Source organism: Muscardinus avellanarius, assembly GCF_963383645.1.
Source record: "Muscardinus avellanarius genome assembly, chromosome: 9".
NCBI lineage: Eukaryota > Metazoa > Chordata > Mammalia > Rodentia > Gliridae > Muscardinus > Muscardinus avellanarius.
Window position 1 is genome coordinate 76,804,855 of NC_137795.1, and position 23,790 is coordinate 76,828,644.

Below are 23,790 nucleotides of genomic sequence, written 5' to 3' on the forward strand. Positions count from 1 at the left end.
CATCTTTTCTCTCTAGTCTCTATAAAACCTCACATAAGACATTGTGTGATGAGAAGTGACTGGATTAAACAAACACACCCCAGGGGATTAATACTTTAAATTCTATCTTTAAATAGCCCCCTCTTAAATAAACTCTGGTTTCAACATTTTTAAGATGTCATACCAACCTTTTTTTCTGATTTTTCTCTAGAGAAATATATCATTGTTAGGACTCTGCAAAAACCAAAATAAAAAAGAAGGTTATTGTTGTGCAGCTCTAATAATAGTGTTCTTATTTGACTCGTATGCCATGCATTATCATCAGGCTAAAATATACATTGGATGTTCAATGTTCCTCAGCCCAGCAGAATACACAAAAGGAGCATATACCTTCAAAAGTGGATCAGTATTACCTGGAAAGATAAGAGAAAAATACTGGAAAGAATATAGGTAATTACCACAATGTGGCAATAACAAATATCTCAAGGCTGGGAAAGATGTTTTTCTTATATACTAGCAAGGACTTTGCTCACTTATGTTCATAGCAATCAGCATACACCACTTCAATTATCTGTTTATACTTTGGTTCTCCCTTAGTAAAATGCAAACTCAACAAGGACAAAATTCTTACATAGAAACCGGGATTTTCCATGACAAACTACAGCAATTGATACTTGTATTTTAAAAGAGAACCACTCAACTCTGAATTGTGTTTTAAACTAGAATATATGAAATGATCATTAAAATAAAACTGAAACCCAATATAGGAATATAGATGCAAATTCATCTAAAAAAATTAAAATATCCAGGTCCAGACAAGTATGTGAGCTTGCAAACAAGAAAAGTAATTGAGGATCCCAATCAAATGATGAGAAAACTTACCAAAAAATCTAAAAAGAGAGATTTTGGAAACAAGTAATTGGTAAGTTTGATTTTAAATCCCATGAAATCCTAGAGCATATTATCAAATAACTACTTTATGAAGTAATGAAAAATAAAATGGAATTTTCAAGGCTAGCTTCAGTAATTTAGGGATACCCTCAGCAACCTAAAAAGACTCTGTTTGAAAATAATTAAAAGGACTGGGCATGTGGCTTGGAGGTAAAATACCTCTGGGTTTAATCCCCAGTGTAAAACACAAGGTAAAATTATACTGGAATAAGGTAGAGTCTTTGATCCAATATGACTGGTGTAGGAAAAAGAAAAGAGACTCAGAGAACGTAACTAAAAAGAAAACAGCTCTCTCTAAGAGAACTTTCTCTCTAAGCCACCAAGAAGGAATCATCCCTGTTAAAAGCTTGATTTTGGATTTATGGCTTTCAAAACTATAAAAAGAAATCATTTCTGTTGTTGCTTTATACCACACCATCCTGTCTGTGGTAATCTGCTATCACAGCCCTAGGACACTAAACAGCATTATATAAAAAGCAATAAGATAATATATCTTCTTCAGGTGATTTTTCAGGAGGATTATAACATAAGTATATATTACTTTCATTGTAGAATTTCACAATGATTCTTATAATGCATTCACTAATAAATCAATAAGCTTAATCATTAGTTAGGTTCAAAGTTGCTAAAAAGTCTCATTCCTATAGAGAGCTTACTAACAATGCAACACAAATGTAATCATTACCAAAATGTTCACATATTGATATACTGAAAATAACTCTCAAGTCTCATATTTATGTCTTTTAAGGCCCTTTGGAGACAAACATAAGTTTGTGAAACTGATTTAAAGTAATATTTCTAAGTGTGAACATGGACTATTTCATTTGATATTTTCTGTTCAAAATATTTAATAAGAAATGCAGCTGAGCGTGGTGGCACATGCTTATAATCCCCGCGCTTAGGAGGTGGAGATAGGAGGATCACGCAGGTTCAAAGCCTGCCGCACTGGCTTAAGAGACCCTCTTTCCAAATAAAAATATAAAATAGGTCTGGGAGTGTAGCCCAGAGGTAGAAGGACTTCCAGGAACCCCAGTACCACCAAAAAAAAAAAAAAAGAAAGAAATGCATAAAATAGATGCTTTCCAAATATGGCGGGAAACCAAGCCAGGAAAAATAATATTCACACATTTAAAAATAAATATTTTTAGCACACTTGTAATCCCAGAATTTGGAAGGCTGAGACAGGAGGATCCGAGTTCGCAGACAGCCTCAGTTACTACTAGGTGAGGCCCTTTGCAACTCAGTGAGACCCTGTTTCAAATAAAGAATAAAAATTAGGACTGGGGGTGTAGCTCAGAGGTAGAATGCCCCTGGGTTCCATTTCCTGTCTTCAAAAATAAATAAATTAATTAATTAATTAAAATATATTATTTTATTAGTAATTTATTATCCTTGCAACAAATTTAGTAAGCATCATTTTATAAGTTCAATACTCTAAACTCTTGACAGTACTTGACACATAGTATATACTCAATAAATTGCCATTTTTTTGTTAAGAATGTAATATGTAGAATAGTGGGAAGTTAAAACACAGAAACATTCAACCCTAAAAATCCAAAGAAGGCCCCAAAGGTAATGATGAGGGAGGACATTTGACATAGGATAAAGTAAAAGAACCAGAAGAGAAAATTTTCTCCACACACTGACTGTCATGAGGGTCAATGACATAAAAAAAATAGGGCATGTTTGCTGTCATTTGGGTGGCTTTGGGTTTAAACATCTTTCCCAACACAGGACAATCACATTTAACAACTGTGAACCTAGTGGATATAAGACATAATTTTCACCTGTTGACCAGAAATATAATACCTAAAATACTCATTACAAAAGTAAGTTAGGCTCTTTATATATGATATACATTTTATTTTTTTGTGCAAAGTATTTCAATCAGCATTTTCACTGCTGTAATTCAAAATGCGTGACCACCACAAGGTAGAGGAAGGGAGATGTATTTGCTCACATATCTGGAGAGTTCAGGGGTTCAGTCCATGTTAGACACAGTAAAGTCTGTAGAGCACAAGGCATGGCATGAGGAGTAAAGAGAGAAGAATCAAGGGCTCTGCTTTCACAGCATGAAGACCAAAGCAAAGAAAAACCAAGGGGAGGAGGGACCATATACAATCTCAATACTATACCCACAAGGATCCCTCCTTATCAACCAAGCCCCGCCTCCAACATGGCTGCCTTGTCTCCCTGAGGCCCTGGAGGAACATTCAAAATCTAAACTATAACACAAGGTTTCAGGCAGTTTTCATGCCACATATTAGTTTCTTATGGCTTGCTGCAAAAAAAGAAAATTATCAAAAACTCGGTGGCTAAAAACAGCACTTATTTTCCTCTTATTATCTAAGACAGAAGTCTGAAATCAGAAATCAGATTCCCTTTCCTGAAGTCAATGTCTTGGCCAGGCTAGCTCTTTCCGGAGGCCTTATCTATTTCCGTGCTCTTTTCAGATTCTAAAAACTGCAGTATTCCTTGGCTTGCGGCATCTTTCTCCATCTTAAAAGTATGTCATTACAAATTCTGCTTCCATGATCCTATGTTCTTCTGCCTGATTCTGACTTCTGCATTACTCTTATCAGAACCATGCGATAACATCCGGCCCACCTGGATAATATTCCCACCCCAAGATCACAACTGGCAATATCCACAGGTCCCAGGGATTACGGTATGAACATATCTGGGGACTTTATTCAGCATACAATGCCCATTTTAAAAACAACATTACAGGAGAAAAATATAGAGTAAAAGCATAAGCCAACTTTGTTTCTCCAACAGTTATAAATGCTTTTTATAAGTTTTTCTAAGTATTTTACAAATATTAACTCATTTAATCTTAAACCATCCTAAGAGGTTGAAGTCACAATAATCCCCCATTTTACTGATGAGAAAACAGAAGCACAGAAAGGATAGGTGACCTACACAAGGCTTTGTAATTATTTAAAGCCATATGAATCTAAACTATGCCTCTTATCTAGGTGTCCTTTGCACAATGTTTTCACTGGGAAAAGTATTTTTCCATGGTTGATGTAAGGATTTAAATCAAATAATATATATAAAATATTTATCATAGTTCTTGACTCAAAGTGTACCCATTACATGGTAGATGATAAATATATTAGAGACACCAACCTCCAAAAATGGAAAGAAGAGCTAGAATGATTAGGGAGCAGGAAACACTATTCCCTAGAAAATGGCAGTTTAGTGTGAAGAAGAAGAGAATTATATAGGGATATGATAGCTGTCTTGAAATATGTGATGAACTTTCATGTGAAGGGGAAGTAGATTTATTTTAATGTCCCCCCATAAAACTAAACTAAAACCTAAGGGTGGAAATTACCCAGCGATAAAATCTGATTCAAGAAAAAAGAGAAAGATCTAATAATTAGAGTGATCCACCAATGAAAAAAGCTGCCTCAGAATTTTGTAAGCTTTTGGTAAGTTGAAATATTCAAGCCCGGGTTAACTGCCTCTCTGCAGTATATAAAATATAGAAAGGGTTCCAACAATGAAGGGAACATTAAAATACATTCATGCATTTTTCAGCAAATATTTACAGACCATCTTCCATGTGCAGTGCCTGTAAGGCCATTTAGAGCCCAAAAAATATTAAAATATACTTTTCTATGAATGGGCAAATAAGAACACATGTCTCCAAAATATACATTATTTCAGGGTCATTTAGGCAAAAACTTCACCCCTCTTTTAGACTCACAAATAAATTAATTTTGGTACAAATCTATCGAATCTAACTTATCCTAGGAATTATTATGCCATCGTGTATCTACTTCTCACCTAATCTCCTTAACTAAAGATAATTTCCCTTGCAGAATTATTATACAGGTAATCCAAAGAAAGTCTCCAACTACTAAGATGAATGTGCCCAGCATCTAAATCATTTGAATAGCACTTCTTTATGGAGTAGCCAATGACATTTCTTTCACAGCTGTTAGTATTGGTCAGAATTAATCAGACAACTAGACAGCCCTCTAATTTTTACTGCTTACAATACTTCTTATGCAGAAGATGCAGAGCAGGAATAATAATAACACAAATATGAGTAGACTTGATGAGCTTTTACTGTGCGAGGTTACTATCACAATTGATCCTTTCAACAACCCTGTTGATCAGGCACCCCTGATGTGATAGGGCCAAGATAAAACCCCAAGGCATGAGAAGCTCTTGAGCTTCCATTGACTGAAAAATTGCCTCCACAAACTTTAACTCCTTCCCTCACAAAGACAAATATCTTAGAAGAAATATAAAAAAGTAATTACATGTCTGTGTTTAGGCATCTTTTACAGAAATAAATAGTAAGCCAAAGATGAGATTAGAACCCGTTTCTGGAGGAATCTATGTTCCAAATGACTACTGATAAAAAATAAATGTAAAATACGCTCTCATCCCTGTGAGCTAGACACATCACTGAAGTGTTAAATATCATGCTAGACCCTGTGTAGGCAAAAATCTTTTTTATAAATAAAGTAAATTTTCTTCTTTTCCCCATCAAAATGCCCCCAAGGCACTCATATACATTATGGACCCAACTGGGCTGAAAATTCTCAGCTGAGAGAAAAAGAAATCCAAAATCCTTGAGTTATCAGAGCAACAAAATAGCATCTAAAATAATAACTACTTTTCCCCTTTAACACCAAGATCAACTGATTTTTATTTTTTACTTGGAGTTGACCTTTATTTAAACCATGGAATGCCAAAGTTATGGCCCGAAGCAATTTTTCTCAGTGAATACCTTGACTTAGGACAAAAATAGACACCTCACTCACCTGTCTCTGAAGCATCATATCATAGCACAATTGATGGTCAGTCTAACAAAAAAAAATTATTTTCCAGATTTAAAAAAACACATTTTAGTTATTTTACTCCTCCATTTAAAGTATATTCAGAACTCTAAAAATTTTTGAAACTACAAAATAATTAAAATTATTCCTCAAAGATTTTTAAATTCTTCAGTAAAATGTTTTTGCTCAGTTATATATAAAAATAACAAGTTGATTGTGTCTGTATCATAAAGAGTTTCTTTTGATTAATTGACTTTATGCTGACATCTTTTCCTAATGGGGAAATTAATTTTAAGGGATTGTTATACCTCTTTTACCATCTCAAGAAGTCCTGCATCTTTATATAATTGCCCAAGGCCCTCCCACTATTTTGAATATAATACAATTAGGTATGTCTAAGGGATTTAAACATGATTAGTAAAGTCTAACACTCTTTCTCCAACAAAACAACTCAATAGTTACATATTATGAAAGATTACAATGCCAAGGAGAAAATCCTAATGGTACAGTAGGAGGTACTTAATTTAAAGGTGAAGAATTTATGGCTATAAGTACTTAGCAGCACATCTGTGAGTGATCCAAAAGAGAATAAGGGCGATTCTCTGAATGTTTTAATGCTATAAACAGCTATATTTCTAAGCTGGCATAAATGGGATCCTGATTATATGTAAGCAACATAACAAAATAAAATAGCTACCTGTGTATAAAAGGTAGACATAGTCTAGCTCAAGCTTTTTTAGAAAAGTGTTCAATAACCACTGTTTTTATATGAACAAATTAACAGAAGCACAATCATTCTACTGTGTATGAACTTTATTTCTTAGGTATCACTGCTTTTTAGAGAGTTGTGAATAAGGAATGAACATCTCCCATTTAATGGGCACTTTGCTAAGCATTTTAGTTGTTATCACCTTTAATTAACCCATTTGTTAATGCTGCTAGCTTTTACCAAACAGAGAAGTACAAACTCAACAATAGTAAATAATTTCCCTCACACTACCCAGTTAAATCCGTGTAAGTTTGGCTTCCCAACATATGTTGCTAAATCCTCAGGAAAGACTAGAAGTTAAAACTAATAAAAGGAGACACAGTTATTAACTGTTATATATTAATGATGCAAATAGTAATATAGAAAACCTAAGAAAGAGCAAAAATTGAAAATAACAAGAGTTTAAGCACAATAGATTTAAAAAGTATATGCACAGTATTTTAATATATTTTAATAACACTAAATTTCACACTTTAAATGAGTGCATTTTATGTAAATTATGACTCATTAAAAAGAAAAAATAATACTTATGCTTAGATACCAATTAAAGGAGGAGGGATGGAAATGCATAATATTTTCTGATAGCATGAATGTAAATTAGAACAATTTTTCTGGAGAGTAATAAAACTTTGGTCATTAAAAATTTATACAAATGGCCAGTATATATATATATATATATTTTTTTTTTAAATACACATTATTAGAAATTAGGGTAATACAAATCAGAACTACACTGATTACATCTAACTCCAGTTAGAATGGCAATCATCAAGAGCACAAACAATAATAAATGCTGATGAGGATGTGATAAAACAGGAACTATATTCTATTGGTGGGACTCTAAATTAGTACCACCACTATGGAGGTTCCTCAAAAGACTAAGAGTAGAGCCACAATATGATTCAGCTATATCATCCTACTTTTTTCTGAATTAAAGTCAGGATACTATAGTAACATATGCATATCCATGTTTATAGCAGCATAATTCACAGTAGCCAAATTTGGACCCAAACTAGGTGTCAATCAACAGATGAATGGATAACAAAAATGTGGTATATATACACAATGGAATTTTCCTCAGTCATAAAGAAAAACAAGATTAGATTATTTGCAGAAAAATGGATAGAACTGGAAAGTATTATGCTAAATGAGATCAACTGGTAAAAAGTCAAGGGTTGCATTTTTCCTTCACATGTAGAAGCTACAGAGAAAATAAGAAATAAAAAGGACTTTAAATTATTAAGAAGACTGACCAGTAGACTAGTGGAAGGGGAGAGAGAGAGAGAGGGAGGTAGAGGTAGAGAGGGGAAAAGAAAGAACTGAAGAAACAGTTCAAATTATTCTGTGCCCATGTATGAAGTTATAACTACCAAAGTCACTATTATGTATGGTGAGGAGTGGGTAACAAAGTGAGAACTGAAGGCAAACTCATCAACACCTATGTGGTGTGTGTGTGTGTGTGTGTGTGTGTGTGTGCGTGCATTTATTTGTATGACTTTGAACCCACCATAATTATGATGCACCTATCAAAGTATTAAAAATTAAAAAATCTATGTATTGTATTTTAAAAAAATTATTCTAATGTATTAATCAGTATTGTTGCATTTGATTTATAATAGTAATATTCATAATAGCTTTGGTTAGGCCCCAAAAGTAATTTAACCCATTTTTTTTCATCCCAGATGTGGAACACCTACAAAAACTTAAATATAGTATATAACATGAAATATGATACACAATATAACAATATAAGGATAAATTTTGAACATAATCATGTTATAATATGATTGTAATATTATTTGCTATAATATATATAAGCTGTAAATTATGATTTCCCACCTATTTTGATGCACCTGTGTCAATTTTGTTGTAATATTCATCAGATTTAAAACTTGGGACTTGGTTAAATAATGAACAGTATATAAATCCAGTAATATTTAACTGTACTCTGATAGATCCATAGAAAGTCATGTTTCAGAATGCTTAATTACATTGGGAATGCTCAAAATGTTAAATAAAAAGGGCAAAGAACATACATTAAAAGAAACTAAAGGTTAAAAAGAAATTAGAGTTGCAATGAGAGAAAAAGATATTTTTACAAAAATACATTTGTCAAGATGAAGGAAGCTGGTGCAAAGGTGTACCTCAGTCTAGAAATGAGCTCTCACATCGTTTGCTGAGAAACAGGCTGTAACTGGTGTACAGGGCATAAAAGGGATTCTGGCTTGTTCTGCATCCCCAAAACTCTCCTGTGTCAGGAAAGGAGATGGTGTTACCACCCCACGTCACTTCCCTCAGACGCACCAGGCCTATCAGCTCAGAACCTTGACAACAGCCATTTTCTCTGTAGAACTTTCTCATCCTGGACTTCTACTTGGGTGGGTCCTGATGTACATTCCACATTTATGCCCCCAGGGAAAAGTCACTAGTTCAGGAAGGCCTCTCCCCTCCCAAAGCAGCATAGGCCTTGCTGGGGAAATTGCTGGAGAGCCAGAATCTCATGTTCTACCCAAGCCTGCTGAATTCAAATCTGCATTTTGACCACATCCCTAGGTGACTCCCACACTCCCTAAAATTCCAGAAGCACTGCCCCTGTAGTCTAGGATAGAGACTTCCTATCTACTCCTTGGATCATTTTCTCCATAGCATTATCCATAGCTAAAATTATTTTCCTGTCTTCTTCAGTGTAGTTCCATTAGGAAAGAATCCTTTGGGTCTTTTTGCCTGTGTTACCACTTCTAAAATATTTCTTGGTGTACTGTAGAAACCCAGTGAATATTTGTTGAAGGATAGTATAAAATAAAGAAACATAAGATTCAGTAATTTTAATTGAATTAACACTATTTCATGTTACCTTCACTGTCTAGATAACTTGAGTGTCGCAACTATTGAATAAAGGAACAGGGGGTAATAGATTTACTATTCCAGTCCAATAAATAAATCACAAATAAATAATAGTAACTGGTTGCATACTAAACCCTATCTAATAATTAGGGGTTAGCTGCATAATGTTTCAACACTAGATGTGTAAAAATGAAATTAGGCTTCTCAAAAAATTAAACAATTACCATAAGATCTGGAAAATTGACTTTTTTTTATTTATGGCATATATTCACACAGTACTTGGTGCCCTCTCCTGTCCTCCACTTCCCCTTTTTTCTCCCTTCTGTCCAGGTTAACAATGTTATGTTCACATGTATACACATATTCAAATGTAGCTTTTTCATTGATTAACCTTAACCTTCTTCTTCCCCTACCCCTGCTTTCTGGATTTGCTGAGGTTTCCCCTCCATTGTCTAGATCTGGCTATACCACTCCTGGGTATCTTTCCAAAGGGGTTGAAGTCAGAGAACTACAGTAACATATGCATACCCACGTTCATAGCAACACAATCTGCATTAGCCAAAATATGGAACCAACCTAGGTCTCCACCAACAGATTAATGGATTGCAAAATTATGGGAAATACACACAATGGAATTCTACTCAGCAATAAAGAACAAAATCATGTCATTTGAAGGAGATGGAAAGACCTAGAGAATATTGTTAAGTGAGATTAACCAAGCGCAGAAAAAGAAGAGACATGTTTTCTTTAATATGCTCAAGCTAGGGAGAAATCTGACTTTTAGATATATATCCCCCCAAATTGAAAACATTCAAAGAACATATACACAAATGTTCATAGCTGCAGTATTCAAAGTAGCAAAAAATTAGAACAATCCTAGAAGTCTATCAACAGATAAATGGGCAAGCAAAATGTAGTGTCCATATGCAATGAATACTATTCAGCCATAAAAACAATAAATAAATGATGCACATTACAACATAAAGACATCTTAAGAATATTTTGTTAAGTAAAAACGACATTAAAAGCCACATATTAACAAATATTACAAAAAACACATACATAAAATATTCAGAATAAGAAAATTCATAGGGAAGAAAAGCAGATTAATGGTAGTAGAAGCCTGAAAGAGGAGAAATGGGGAGTACATGCTTAGTGGGCATGGAGTTTCTTTTTGGGGTGATAAAAATGCTCTGGAATTACAATTTAGCACCACATAATGATATTTTCATCAATCAGGGATTACATATATGACAGTGTTCTCATGAGACCGTATAGCCTAGTGACATCATAGCCATCTTAGTTTGTGTAAGTGTATTCTACCATGTTCACGCAAACACAAAATCACCTAGGACACATTTCTCATTGCGTATCCCTATCCTCTATCAATGCCTGACCACGGATAGCAGCAATGATTGTACTTCATTGTAAATGTACTGGCAGTCACTGAATTGTACAATCTAAAATGGCTAATATGGTGATTTTTATGTTATGTGAATTTCATTTCAATAAAAAAATAAATAAAAGCAAATCAGCATTTTCAGATGTAGCAGCATTAAAATGTATTGACTTGCTATCAAGAAATTTTGTTTTACAGACTCACTGTTTCAGAGGTCAGGGTTCCAAATGATTAATATTATGTGATGATTATCTTTGTCAGGCAGAGATAAGTCAGGGAAATAAGGTAAAAGAAATGAGTCTGGGATTTGCCTAAGCCAGGACTCAGATTTCTTTGATCCTTGGCTAAAAGCCCTGATTGGCCCAAAAGGTCAAATGGAAAGGAAAAAGCAGTCAAGAATAAATCAGTAAAATAAAAAATTCATTAAAATGTAGCTATTGGGAGGAAAGGAAATAACCTTCCTTTCTTCTACTAAAGAGAGAACTGACAACCTAATTTTCAGAACAGGTAACAAATGTATAGCTGTAGCTAGGTGCCCAGAATTTTTCTCTCTACAGGGAAATGTTGGAAAGAAATTAAGGAGGAGCCTTCAGACTCACTGAAGTTGTAATTGTTGTTGCAATTGCAAGGGTTTATTAAAGATCATCAAGAAACTTGGCATTAAAAAACTGTTTGGATAGATAAGACCCCTGTTTGCACTTTAAGTCTTTACTGTTAATTACATGTTGCTGTGACTAAGCACTTCAAAAGTGACTTTTATGAACTGTGTTATTAGTTCATCTAATATGAACTTTAACAGGTTAGCAAAAGTTCATTAATAAGTGGAATGTTTGGAACTCAGAAAGAATTTCCCCACAGAACAGTATATGCCATGGAGGTTGGGTTCTTAGGAAGGTATCAAAGACAAGGTAAGGCACACACGCCTATTCCCATTGTACTAAATAGCCCACCACACCTTTAAAAGATGGTCATGGAAATGTGCATGCAGCATCTGAGACCAAGACCATCTCCTCCCTCCACTGCAGTACCGATGCTCATTCATTCGCCACTTGGTCACTCCTTCAACAAGCACTGGCAGTGTCTACCATTGACTTGGTCTTCTCACAAGTTGCTTCCCTTCCCACAATCCAGAGAGCAAGTTCTCTTCAACTGAAAGGTAGTAACTGCTTAGCTTATAAACTCCAGCATGATAAGGAGCAGATGATGAGGTTCCAGGACAGGTAGGAACTATGATGGTTGGACAGCAGAAAAAACAAGGGGATGCTGTGAGAACCACCCTTTCCACCTATGTCCCTCTCTGCCATTCACCTCCCATGGGTAGGCGACCCCATAAGATCATACCAATTGAGGCCAGCAAGACAGAGGATGCCCCTTCCTGCTCTATGCCCCACACACAAGCAATTAGACTGGCACATACCAATGAATTAAATTAGCATGAGAATTGAGACCTTAAGATTCACTGTCTTCACATATCTTCTATCTTACTTGAGAGTACACACAATAGGTAATAAAGAAAAGGGTAAACATTTAGAGACATATATCTATAGCCATGACTGTCATACATCAAGGACTGTATGAAACAAAAACATTTTTTTTTCACAACTGCTGAACTCATCTTTGAAAAACTTGTTACTGACTAACAAAGATCGCCACCTAGTGGCTGCAGTGAATGAACTGCACGTGAAAACAGAATTCAAACAAAAAAGTTGGGGGTTTATTACCAAAAAAAACACCAAAAGGCTTCCTCCTTTGTCCTTAAATCCAGTTTTCTTTTTTTCTGTCACCCTGAGATTAGCTTCTCTTGGTTTATAATTTCTAGATTTCTTGAAAGCATTCTATTTGCAATTACCTTTATTATAATCTTGGCAATTCACTGCTTCACCATGCTTTGAGTTCCTCGTCCTTCATGGCACACCTCAGCCTTTATGAGTCTTGTCTGAAGTCACACTGTGTTTAAACATCATTATACCACTTCCCTACTCACAGCTGAAATGCTTCAGGGGAGCCAACTGTCCCCTATACTGAGCCTGATCTACCTACTGTACCCCACCCTTCACTTTAGAACACATATTGACTGTCCCCACACTATGTTTTGCACTGACCCTTCACCACCACCAAACCTCCAATACAACCACTCTATTTTGACCAATTGCTGCGCCCTGTGACCCAATGCAAATTCCACCTTTTCCCATAAGTTTCCCCTTACTATTCCTGCCAGGCTCATGTTTTTTGTTTTTTTTTTTTTAATCAAACTTCTTATATTCATAGTAATTACCACAAATCTACTACTTACTTTCTAATCATTTTATGAAAATTATATTTATGAAGAAATTTTCATGGTTTAAATAATTCTATGTGTCCCACAAACCTTAGCATGATATTAAATATAACATTAAGGTTCAATTAGGAAATACTAATTTAGAAATGAATAAAAAAGAATCCTTGTAATTGAAGTGTGCCCAGTGGTCTGTTCGTTGTCAACAAGGAAAGAGAAGGTGAGTTACAGTAGAGAAATATTGCTGGAATCATGTTTCATGGATGGAAAAAGATGTATCCACCTTTATTATGTAAAATGCAATCACCAATTAAATAAAAATTTCCCTCAAAATCTTAGGAGACATTTAAACATACTCTAAAGTTATAGTTGACTATAGTTACAAAAACTTCTCCATATCATATTGTTGTTTAGGTGAAAACAGTAAAATAAAGGTAAATGGGGTGGATGTAAGGGGAGAAGTGCTACTAAACAGATAGTGAATTAACTTGCATTCTAATATAGGGCAAAGTTTTATTTCTTGAGCAGCAGTAGAAAATCTGCTCCAGGGATGTGAATTACAGACACATTTGTCAGCTGCACACTTGGAAATAACAGGACTGAAAGTTCCATGCACTCAAATTCTGGAATATAATTCAACCAACTTTGAATGTGAATGGAAATATTTTACCCCCAAAATGTGAATAATAAAACAAATAAAATATTAAATAATCTACTCAAGTAAAGAAGTCTGCAGAATAAGTAATGTGAACTTGAAAAATCTCATTAAGCAACACCAGAATTCTATTTCTAGTGCAACTGCAAGTAGTTTTATAACTAGGTCTCCAGTAAAATAATTAGACTATTTTAAGGGGCAGCAACTGATTCTATCTTGAGAAGAGAAAAAAATACTTCTCCAATGTAAATTTTTCCCCCAATATTTCAAACTGACATTTTCAAAGACATTGCAGAAGGACAATTATTTATATGCCAAATATATTGCTATTTCACCCAGAGAATGCAGAACAGAGGCAAGCTATTATTCAAGGCATTGTAGAGGTAAACAAAGAGTATAAATAATAGATTTCCTTCTCAAGTACTTTAATAGAGTAAGAAGGTCTACACATGCAACAGATAGTAAATAATTCCATGGTATCTCTTAAGTAAATATACTACATTTTAAGCAGATAGTTTATTTTTCATATCTCAATTAATTTTGAAGGTCCACAATTGGAAATATATTATGCTAGACTTTGAGGAGTACAAAGTAAATCGATTACTCAACTAACTCTCAGGAGTAGCATATCTAATAAGAACTGTACGGCAGCTACATTGAATAGAGGCAAGAGATTATTTGATGAAAGAAGGGTGATTTGTGATTCAACTTAAAATGCAGGTATAGTTTAAATATTCAAGGTTGAAGGCTATTAGAGAAAACATGTCAGGCAGAGAATTTGTTATATGCAAAGAAGAGTTGGTAAAGAAAGAATTAGGTTATGAGAACATTGCTAATTTCTTTTACCGGGATGTATAGATAATGTGACACGAAACCAGAGGAAATGATATTAGAAAGCTAGACTAGAATTAGACTATGAAAGATATTAAATTCCAGGCTAAAGAATTTGGCTTTAATTTAGCAAACAGCAAGGATTTATTAAAAGTTTTGAGCAGCTACTGAACACAATCACAACTGGGTTTTGGGACAATTGGTCAGGTGGCAATGTATGAAACATTCTTGAATGTGAAGGCCTGTGGAATCCATTAAGAGGCTGCATTACATTAGTTTAGACAGGAAGTAAAATTGGTGGAGTGGGTGCCAGTGACCAGAACAAAATGGAAGAGACAATTCCAAGAGATCCCACAGAGAAAGAATTTGCTGAGACTTGGTTGATTAGATTAAATATGAAGGGTAACCAAAAGAATGAGCTTAGAGATGATGCCATTTAGAGAACTAAGAATGTTAAGAGAGGTCTTCGGAGAGTTGATGACCTCATTAAGATATATTCTGAGCTTAAAATGCCTTTTAGAAGAAAATATCTATTTAGAAATAAAGAATACAGGACAATTATGATAAAAACTATAGTTGTAGATTTGGAAAACCATATAGAGTGAGCAGAAAATTAGTGAAATGAATGCCTAGAGCTGGAACAGGACAGCGAGAAGAGTCAATGTGATGCCACAGAGGCTACTTGTGAAATAGGAAAATATGAAAAAGTGTGACTAGGAGTATCAGCTTCCCATGTCCCCACCCTGCATTTAGTCCTCTTACTCATGGTAGAAATTTTTACACTAGAAAATTCATCCAGGGAATATAACATCCTCCCAATAAAAAAAGGCATAGAAAAAAAATAAACTTAGAAGAAAATATGGCAGTGTTTACAGGGGGAAAAAGAAAAATATAAAGCTTGAAGTTAATAGTCTCAGAACAAAAGAATATGTTTGCTAAAATAAAAATTAGGATACACTAAAATAATAAAAATCAATTTTAGCTAAAGAAACAAATTTAAGAGATCTATCTCTAAATGGAAAATGTTTTAAAAAGTGATGAAAATAGGAGAAAGAAAAAATTGAGAAAAAGGTTCACTCACTGAATACAATAACATAAGAAAACTACTAAAAGATCTAGAAAAGTAATAGAGAGGAAGAAGATAATCAAAGAAATAATAAACAGAATTTCTCAGAAGTGAATCTCATTAATTTCTAGATTGAGAGGCTACCAAACCCCTAACCCAAGGAATGACAAAAGGTACATATCAAGGAATATTACTGGGCTGGGCATGGTGGTGCATGCTTGTAATCCCAGTGTTCTGGAGTTGGAGACCAGAGGATAGTAGTTCATGGACAGCCTCAGCTACTTAGCGAGGCCCTTCGCAACTCAGTGATACCCTGTTTAAAAAAATAAAGAATAAAAAATTAGGGCTGGGGGTGTCTCTCACAGGTAGACTGCCCCTCGGTTCTATCCCCAGTACCACACACAAAAAAAAGAAAGAAATATTACTGAAAGGAAACAGGATCAGCTCTAGGTGGCATCAGTATCAGTAGCCCTGGAGATTAGAATATGGACATATTCATTCCAATCACGAGGAAAATGACTTTTGGTCTAGAATGATCACCTTAACTGTAAGGCAGGAGTAAGAATAGATAAAAGGTATACTCAGGTGAGAGCTTGAAATTTTATTCCTTTTGCACACCCTCTATTTCTGAATGATAAAATGTACTTTAGATATAATGGAATTAATGGAAAAAGAAGGGGAGTGGGATTCAAAAATTAAAACTTTGTCTTCAACAAAATGAGGACAGAGGCCACATAAAGGAAAACTGTGCCCTAGGTCTTCACATACTAGACCAGAGGAGACCAAGAGGATGGGAACTCCTGAAACAAGAACTCTTAGCCCAAAATATAAAACTTAAATATTACTAAATCAGATTTATTTATGTGAGTAGGTTTGTGGCCTAATGTTTTTTAATTGCAATCTTACTCTGTGGTTTTGAGATGGAGCTATTGAAAACAACCCATGTGTGAACTTTGGATTATTTTATCTAATGTAATCATATCTGTCTTTTGGTAGGTGAAAGTAGTCTCTTTGCTTTTATTAACAGTACTGATAAATTTAGACATACTTTCATTGTCTTTTTTGTGTTTCTACGTATCTATTCCTCCACATTTTTTCCTACTTCTTTCCCATATTCTATTGGGTTCTCATTATTTCCTATATTCCAACATTTCCTTCAGCCAAATTGGAAATATTCTGTTTATAAGCCAGGCGTGGTGGCGCATGCTTGTAATCCCTGCACTTGGGAGGCAGAGACAGGAGGATCGCGCAGGTTCGAAGCCAGCCACAGGCGCTGACTTAGGAGACCCTGTTTCCAAATAAAAATATAAAAATAGGTCTGGGAGTGTAGCCCGGAGATAGAAGGGCTTCCAGGAACCCCAGTACCACCAAAAAATATATATATATTCTATTTATAATTTTTGTGTTTGACAAATAGGTTCCTTTATAAACTTTCTGAAAAGAAATCTGTCCTTACTTTTCTTCTTCTTCAAGAGCTACAAGACTACTCATTGAACTCCACCCTTCCTCATATTTTGTTACTATCACCAAGAAAAGCACTTCTCAAACTATCCGTGGTAAAACTTTGGGTTTTTCCTGATCAATAAAATTGAGGCAAAGCCAAATGTCTAAAAAAATGTTTTCAATTACTCACATTTCTTTATATAAAACAGTTTGGGAACAGACAGCTCAAATTACTATACCTTGAATATCACTGCTCTAAAGTTTTACTTAGCTTTGATTTATTATAATAAAAAGTAGTTACTTGTAGATGGCTAATAGTTAAATAAGTATATTGACATATCATTTATGTGCACATCATTATGTTTTATAAACTACATCTTCTGACATCACTTTTATTCTTGCTGAATAATTCTTTGACTATTCATATGGCTAAAATAGATTTATTTCACCTTAACTTTGAATTAATTGTTTAGTTAGGTATAAAATTTTACATTAATAATTATTTTTCCTTCACCATTTCATTGTCTCTATTGTTGCTGGTCAGATTTTTTTGTTATTCTCATTCTCATTCCTCTTAAAGTCCATCATCTTTTTCTACTAGCTTTGAACATATCTGCTTCATATGTGATATTCTAAGTTTAACATAGCTTGACTTCCAGGGCATGTGAAATGTGACTTCAAGCTAACAAGCTTCAGCTTCGGTTTTATTGACTATTTCGAATCTACATGAGGGCGTGCCTGTTGTGCTTCAGATAATTTATATCCTTTGAGTTACCTCTTTCTCAGGAGTTGGTCTATCCATACTTTTTTGTCATTTCTGTCTGGCTTTGGTTTTATACGTATATAAACGTATAAATCCAAATACTCTATAAATATTCAGGTGGGTAAAAAAAAAAGTAGTTTGTTACAAAGGATATTTAAAGGCAAGTTGATAAAAAGTAATATAGGAGTAGTATGTGGGTGTGACTGGGTTAGAAAAGGAAATATGGATAAGCCATAACATGACAGGGATGTATAACATGGAGGAAGATTTGCTTCTGAGAGCTGTAAGTGAAACAAGCACAGTTCATATTTTCTCAGATGTTGCCTTTACATAGCATAACATATTTCAATATGCATACAGAGACCACTCAGTATTATTTGTATACTGAGGAAAATAAATGTATTCCTGAGACCCACCAGCAAAGTGGTACAAGAATAAGCTCAACAATACAACCTTCCTTGTGTCGTGTTTTCTTCCTGCCTTTATGGTTCCCAATACGCTTACATTTTATAATTCTGGAGGCTAGTTCTTTGCCAAACTGTGAAGAGGGAGACAGCTACTATCATTTCCCCAGGTGGATTTTCCCAATGTACTTTTTCCCTTCCGCGGGGATTCCAGAACCCTCTCCACACCCACTGCTCTCCTTGCCCTCGTTGCAATTATGTCAACAACTTTGTCAATGTTTCTTGCATTCTTGTATATGTCAACATATTCCTGCTACCACGCCCCTATGCACACTCCTTTGAAAAGTTCTTTTGCTCACTCTTGCAGACTTTGAGCCTAAAAATCTCCTCTCTTACCAAGTGTGAAGTAGATGTGTTGGGTTTTTTCTTGTAATTTCCCACAGGGACTTGGCAGTTTATTTTCTTATCCATTCACTAGCTGGACTATGACTTCCATGAGAGGTAAAATGAAAAAATAAAATGTCTTTTTTGTTGCTGTCCTAGATAGCAGTCACCAGCAGCATGACAAATAGAGAGGCAAACATGGAAGCCAATGGAAGGAATTTTATCAAGTACGAAGTGGAGGAAGTGAACGTGGTGATATGATAAGCTGCAGGAAAACTAATAATATACATTAAAGTTTTCATGAATGTCTGTTAAAGAAATAGGTAAGGGATGAGTGGTCAAACCCAAATTTAAAACTGTTCATAATTCTACAAATGATCACAAAATAGTATTTCTGTTATTTTCTAAGATCACAAATGATGAGAGAGAAATTAAAAAGCAATAATAAGCCAGGAACAGAAAGACAAACATTGTATGACCTCACTTACACGTGGAATCTAAAAGAGCCCAATACACAGAAGCAGAAAATAGAATAGTAGTTACCAGAGGCCAGGTGTCAAGGAGGTAGAGTGGAAGATGTTGGTCAAAGAGCACAGAGTTTCGATTACACAGGCAGAATGAATTCAGGAGACCTATTGTACAATATGGTAATTGTAATAACAATGCAATGTGTATTTAAAAATCACTAAGACAACAGGCTTTTAATGTTCTCACAGCAAAAAATAAATAAATAAAATATGTAACATAACGAATATGTTCATTGCCTTGATTTAGTCATTCTGCATATACACCAAAACACCATGTTGTACAACATAAATATATGTAAGTTTTATTTATCAATTTAAATGAATAAGCAACAGCTCCTAAAGACAGGAGATTAGGACAGAATACGAATTGCTAGAAATGTTAGCTACCTTAAAGAAAATAGATTGTAAACATTTTTGTCACAAAAAGTTTAAAATTCCTTTATTATAATTTATGGCAAAAATCCATTAATTTGGAAGAAAGCAGTAGAAAGCCATGCAAAAGGAAATATAGTTGAATTCCAGAATACAATCATAGGTTTCTGTTATCCACCTAATATTCTATAGCTTGGAAGGGGCCTTAGAAATTATCCATTTAATATTTCATACAATTAAACATTTCTACCAAGTGCTTTCAGACTATCATGTTAATGAACCCTCATTTGTATTCACACAGCTCTCAGGCTAACCACGTCTCTGTGATTAACAAGTCTTCATAATTACAAAACAGTCACAAAGGCTTCTCTAAGTATTACAATCATGTAAAGTTTATCCAGCTTCTTATAGATGTAGTTTAGCATAGTGTCTCTTCTGAAAAAATCCACTTTATAAGAATTACAGTAGGGCTGGAAACTTAATATAATACCCTAAACATAATATAATCAATTAAATTGTGGTAGGTGGAACCTCTCCTCATTCTGTATAATACCACTCATACTAATATAACTATTATTGTTTTCAGTGTGTTTGTGTGCATGTGTGTGTTACTCTCCATTTTTCTCTCTCCCTTTCCTGAATCATGATTTTGTTGATTTATACTCAGTGCTGCTTTAAAAAGAAAAGGCTGTCGGGTGTGGTGGTGCACGCTTGTAATCCCCACGCTTGAGAGACGGAGACAGGAGGATTGCACAGGTTCGAAGCCAGCCTCGCTGACTTAAGAGACTTTGGTTCCAAATAAAAAAAATATATAAAATAGGTCTGGGAGTGTATCCCGGAGGTAGAAGGGTTCCATCCCCAGTATCACACACACACAAAAAAAAAAAGCTTAGATTTTTCTTATATTAGAATGTAAGTTTCAGGAAGTCAGGAAATTTTGCACATTTTGTTAACTGTTGCATCCCAGTTTGACATAATTATTGTTATACATGGCCATTTAATAATTGTCACATAAATGAATGAGTGAATGAACAAGCTTATAAAATGAGAATGGTTATTTAGTTGCAAAGTTGTTATGAAAATTAATTGAAGGAAAGCCAGGCACACTCCCTGCGCTTGGGAGGCGGAGACAGGAGGATCATGTAGGTTTGAAGCCAGCCTTGCTGGCTTAAGAGAAACTGTTTCCAAATAAAAATATAAAAAATATGTGTCTGGGAGTGTAGCCCTGAGGTAGAAGGGTTTCCAGGAACCCCAGTACCACCAAAAAAAAAATTAATTGAAGGAATATATGCAAAGCACACTGGAAAATATAAGTTTCAATACAGTGAGACTGACTGAAGTTGTGTTTCCAGCTAGCTGGTGGCAACTCCAGCTACATAACAAAAGCCCACTAGACTTCCTGTTTCTAAAACGGTTCATTTAGAGATAAGCAATGTGCCTCCAGAGCTGCTGTCTTTGCACATTATTTCTCAACGATATTCTTTCAATGTTGTTCCTTTTACCAAGACTTTGCCTGGATCAAAAAATGTGTACATGTATATTTACCCGAAATGCTTAGGACCAGAAGTGTTTTTATTTCGATTTCTTCGGAATTTGGAAAACTTGTAAATACATAAAAGGGATGTCTCGAGAAAGAGACTCAAGTCTAAACACAAAATGCACTTATGCTTCATATATACCTATACACATAGCCTGAAAGTCACTTATACAAAATTTTAGTATCACCTGTGTTTTGACTCTGACCTGATACATGAGGTGAGGTATGGAATTTCCACTTGTGGCATGTTGGTGCTGATAATGTTGGTACATGTTGAAGGATTTTAAATTTCAGATTTTCAAACTATCGGATGTTCAACTTTGTGCACACAGATGTATTTATATGACGTTATATGAATGAACTTTCCTTTTAGCTTAGTATAATTTATATTGATGTACATAAAAACTAAATTATACCCAGCATATTAAGACCTACAATTTTATTTATAATTTACTCATGTGCAGCAAAATTTTTAAGTTAGTTTACAAATAATTATTAAATATACAATAGATTTATAATATACACTTATATGGTAAATCTATATGGCTGTGTTTTCCTATCACCTATAAATTGAGCCAAAATATCATCCATGTCATTTGTATCCTCATACAAATAATAAGTATCTCAGACAGAATAGAAACAAGCCAGAACACAAAGATCAGTCACTGTATACTTCCTTCTGGGATAAATATCATGGACCCACTTCTCAGGATTGGTCTGTTAATAGGATAAGAGTCATAGACAATTTTACCATATAGAATATAGATTTTTATTGATCACAAAAATATCAAGAAAGTATAATCTAGAGTTGGTTTTTCATTTCCCAATCTAGTAACATTAATGTGTGTGTGTGTGTGTGTGTGTGTGTGTGTGTGTGTAGTGTAGTATATATTTATAAGATATACATTTATGTATGTATATAAATAATAAAGGCAAGCATAATCATTTTATTTTATATTATTTTAACTAATTGTATACAAAATACTGCTTCACAGAGTCCTCACAAATAAATAGGAAAATTGAATAGCTTTAGTTAGCAATGCTCATGTTCATATTTAAAGACATTTTTATAGCAAACACAGGATACTTGAAAAATAAAAATGTTTCTTCAACAATTGTTTCCTCTTTCTCTATCAATCATCATCTCCATTACCCATTACCTAGGATGAGCTTCTGCCCTAAGAAGTCTTTACTGTAAATCATATTTACAGTAAATCATATTAAAACTTGGCATATTAAAACACATTAAGTAAAAATGGGTTGAGAAGAGCTTTGCCCACATGGGCACACTAAATGGTAGGATCCAGGTATTTAATTATTGTTGTCACTTTCTGCACTCCTAAAAATTTCCCTTTGAAGTTTTACTCTTGCCTATAATCATATTAGGTCATTATGCTTCATTTTATGCTCCAAAATCTGTAGAGAAACCTTGATGGAGAGGTTGGAATAGCTATTTTAAAATCAGAAATTAAGCTGTTCCCTCTAAATCAGCAAAACAAGCGTGGCAGGTGATAGAACGTACCGCAGAGCAGCCAATGGCAGTATTTTTAGGAATTAGAGCCTAAAGTTGGCCCATCTGTCAATAAAACTATACGTAATCAGAATTCCTCATTACTTAAGTCAGCCATAAGCCATATCTTATATGGATATAAAGTTAGTTTACAAATAATATATATATATATATATATATATATATATATAGAGAGAGAGAGAGAGAGAGAGAGCACTGTTCAAAATATGGTTTCTCAATGTTTTATTAAGTATTTGAACAAATTGCTCTTCTTGGGTTGGGCATCAGGTAAAGTATTTGGTCATTTATTTTGGTCTTCACCAAATAAAAATACAAATGTAGAAAAGATCAAAGCTCCATATCCAGGAGTTGCTTAGAACATTGCCAGCTAAGAACAGCTCTCAAAAAATGAATGTGTTCAAAAGTCAAAATTTAATAAAGTTAGTTTTGACTGTCTCCTTACCAAGGGCAATCTTAGGTAAAACTTGTTTTTTGGCATGTGTGTGTGTGTGTGTTAGTGTGTTAGTTTAACTGAGTGTGCATAGCCAGGAATACAGTAACTACTAGCAGTTTAGGGCCACCCCCTTGATTCATGACTAGGCATCAGCATTTTACTCACCATCACTTTTACACAACTGATACAAATAGAAAAACTAAAACTGGCTGAAAACATTCTAGTATTAATATGAAAATAATCTCTACATTCTGAATCTCCTGAAAGGGATTTGGAGACACCCTAAGGACCATAGTCATTCTTCCTTAACTATAGCATTAAATCAACATTTAAACAAGCTACAGAATATTAGTAGCTAGACAAAAGTAAGACTTTTTTAAATGACAAAATATCATTAAACTTTATAGTTAATGTTTATAGAAAAATTTTAGTGAATATTCAAATTAATATTTTACTAATGTGTACTTCTTAAAATCAGTCTTATTTTGTTTTATAGCCCATTTCTTATTTTTCTTTTTTCGAGTACTATGCCAATTTTGTAACTGCCCAGCTTCTTTTAAATTTTTTCTTCATAATATTTTTCAACCAGATTGAGATAAAAATCCATTGTTAAAGTATTTAAAAGATAAATTTATATAATAAGAGCTTTCATAGCTGAGTATGATGGTGCACACCTGTAATCTCAGTACTTGTGAGGTTGAGACAGGAAGCTTGCAGGAGGCAGGAGGATTGAGACCAGCCTTAGCAACTGAAAGAGACCCTGTTTCAGCATAAAAATAAATAAGTAAAAAGGACGGGGAAGTAGCTCACAGGTAAAATGCCCATGAG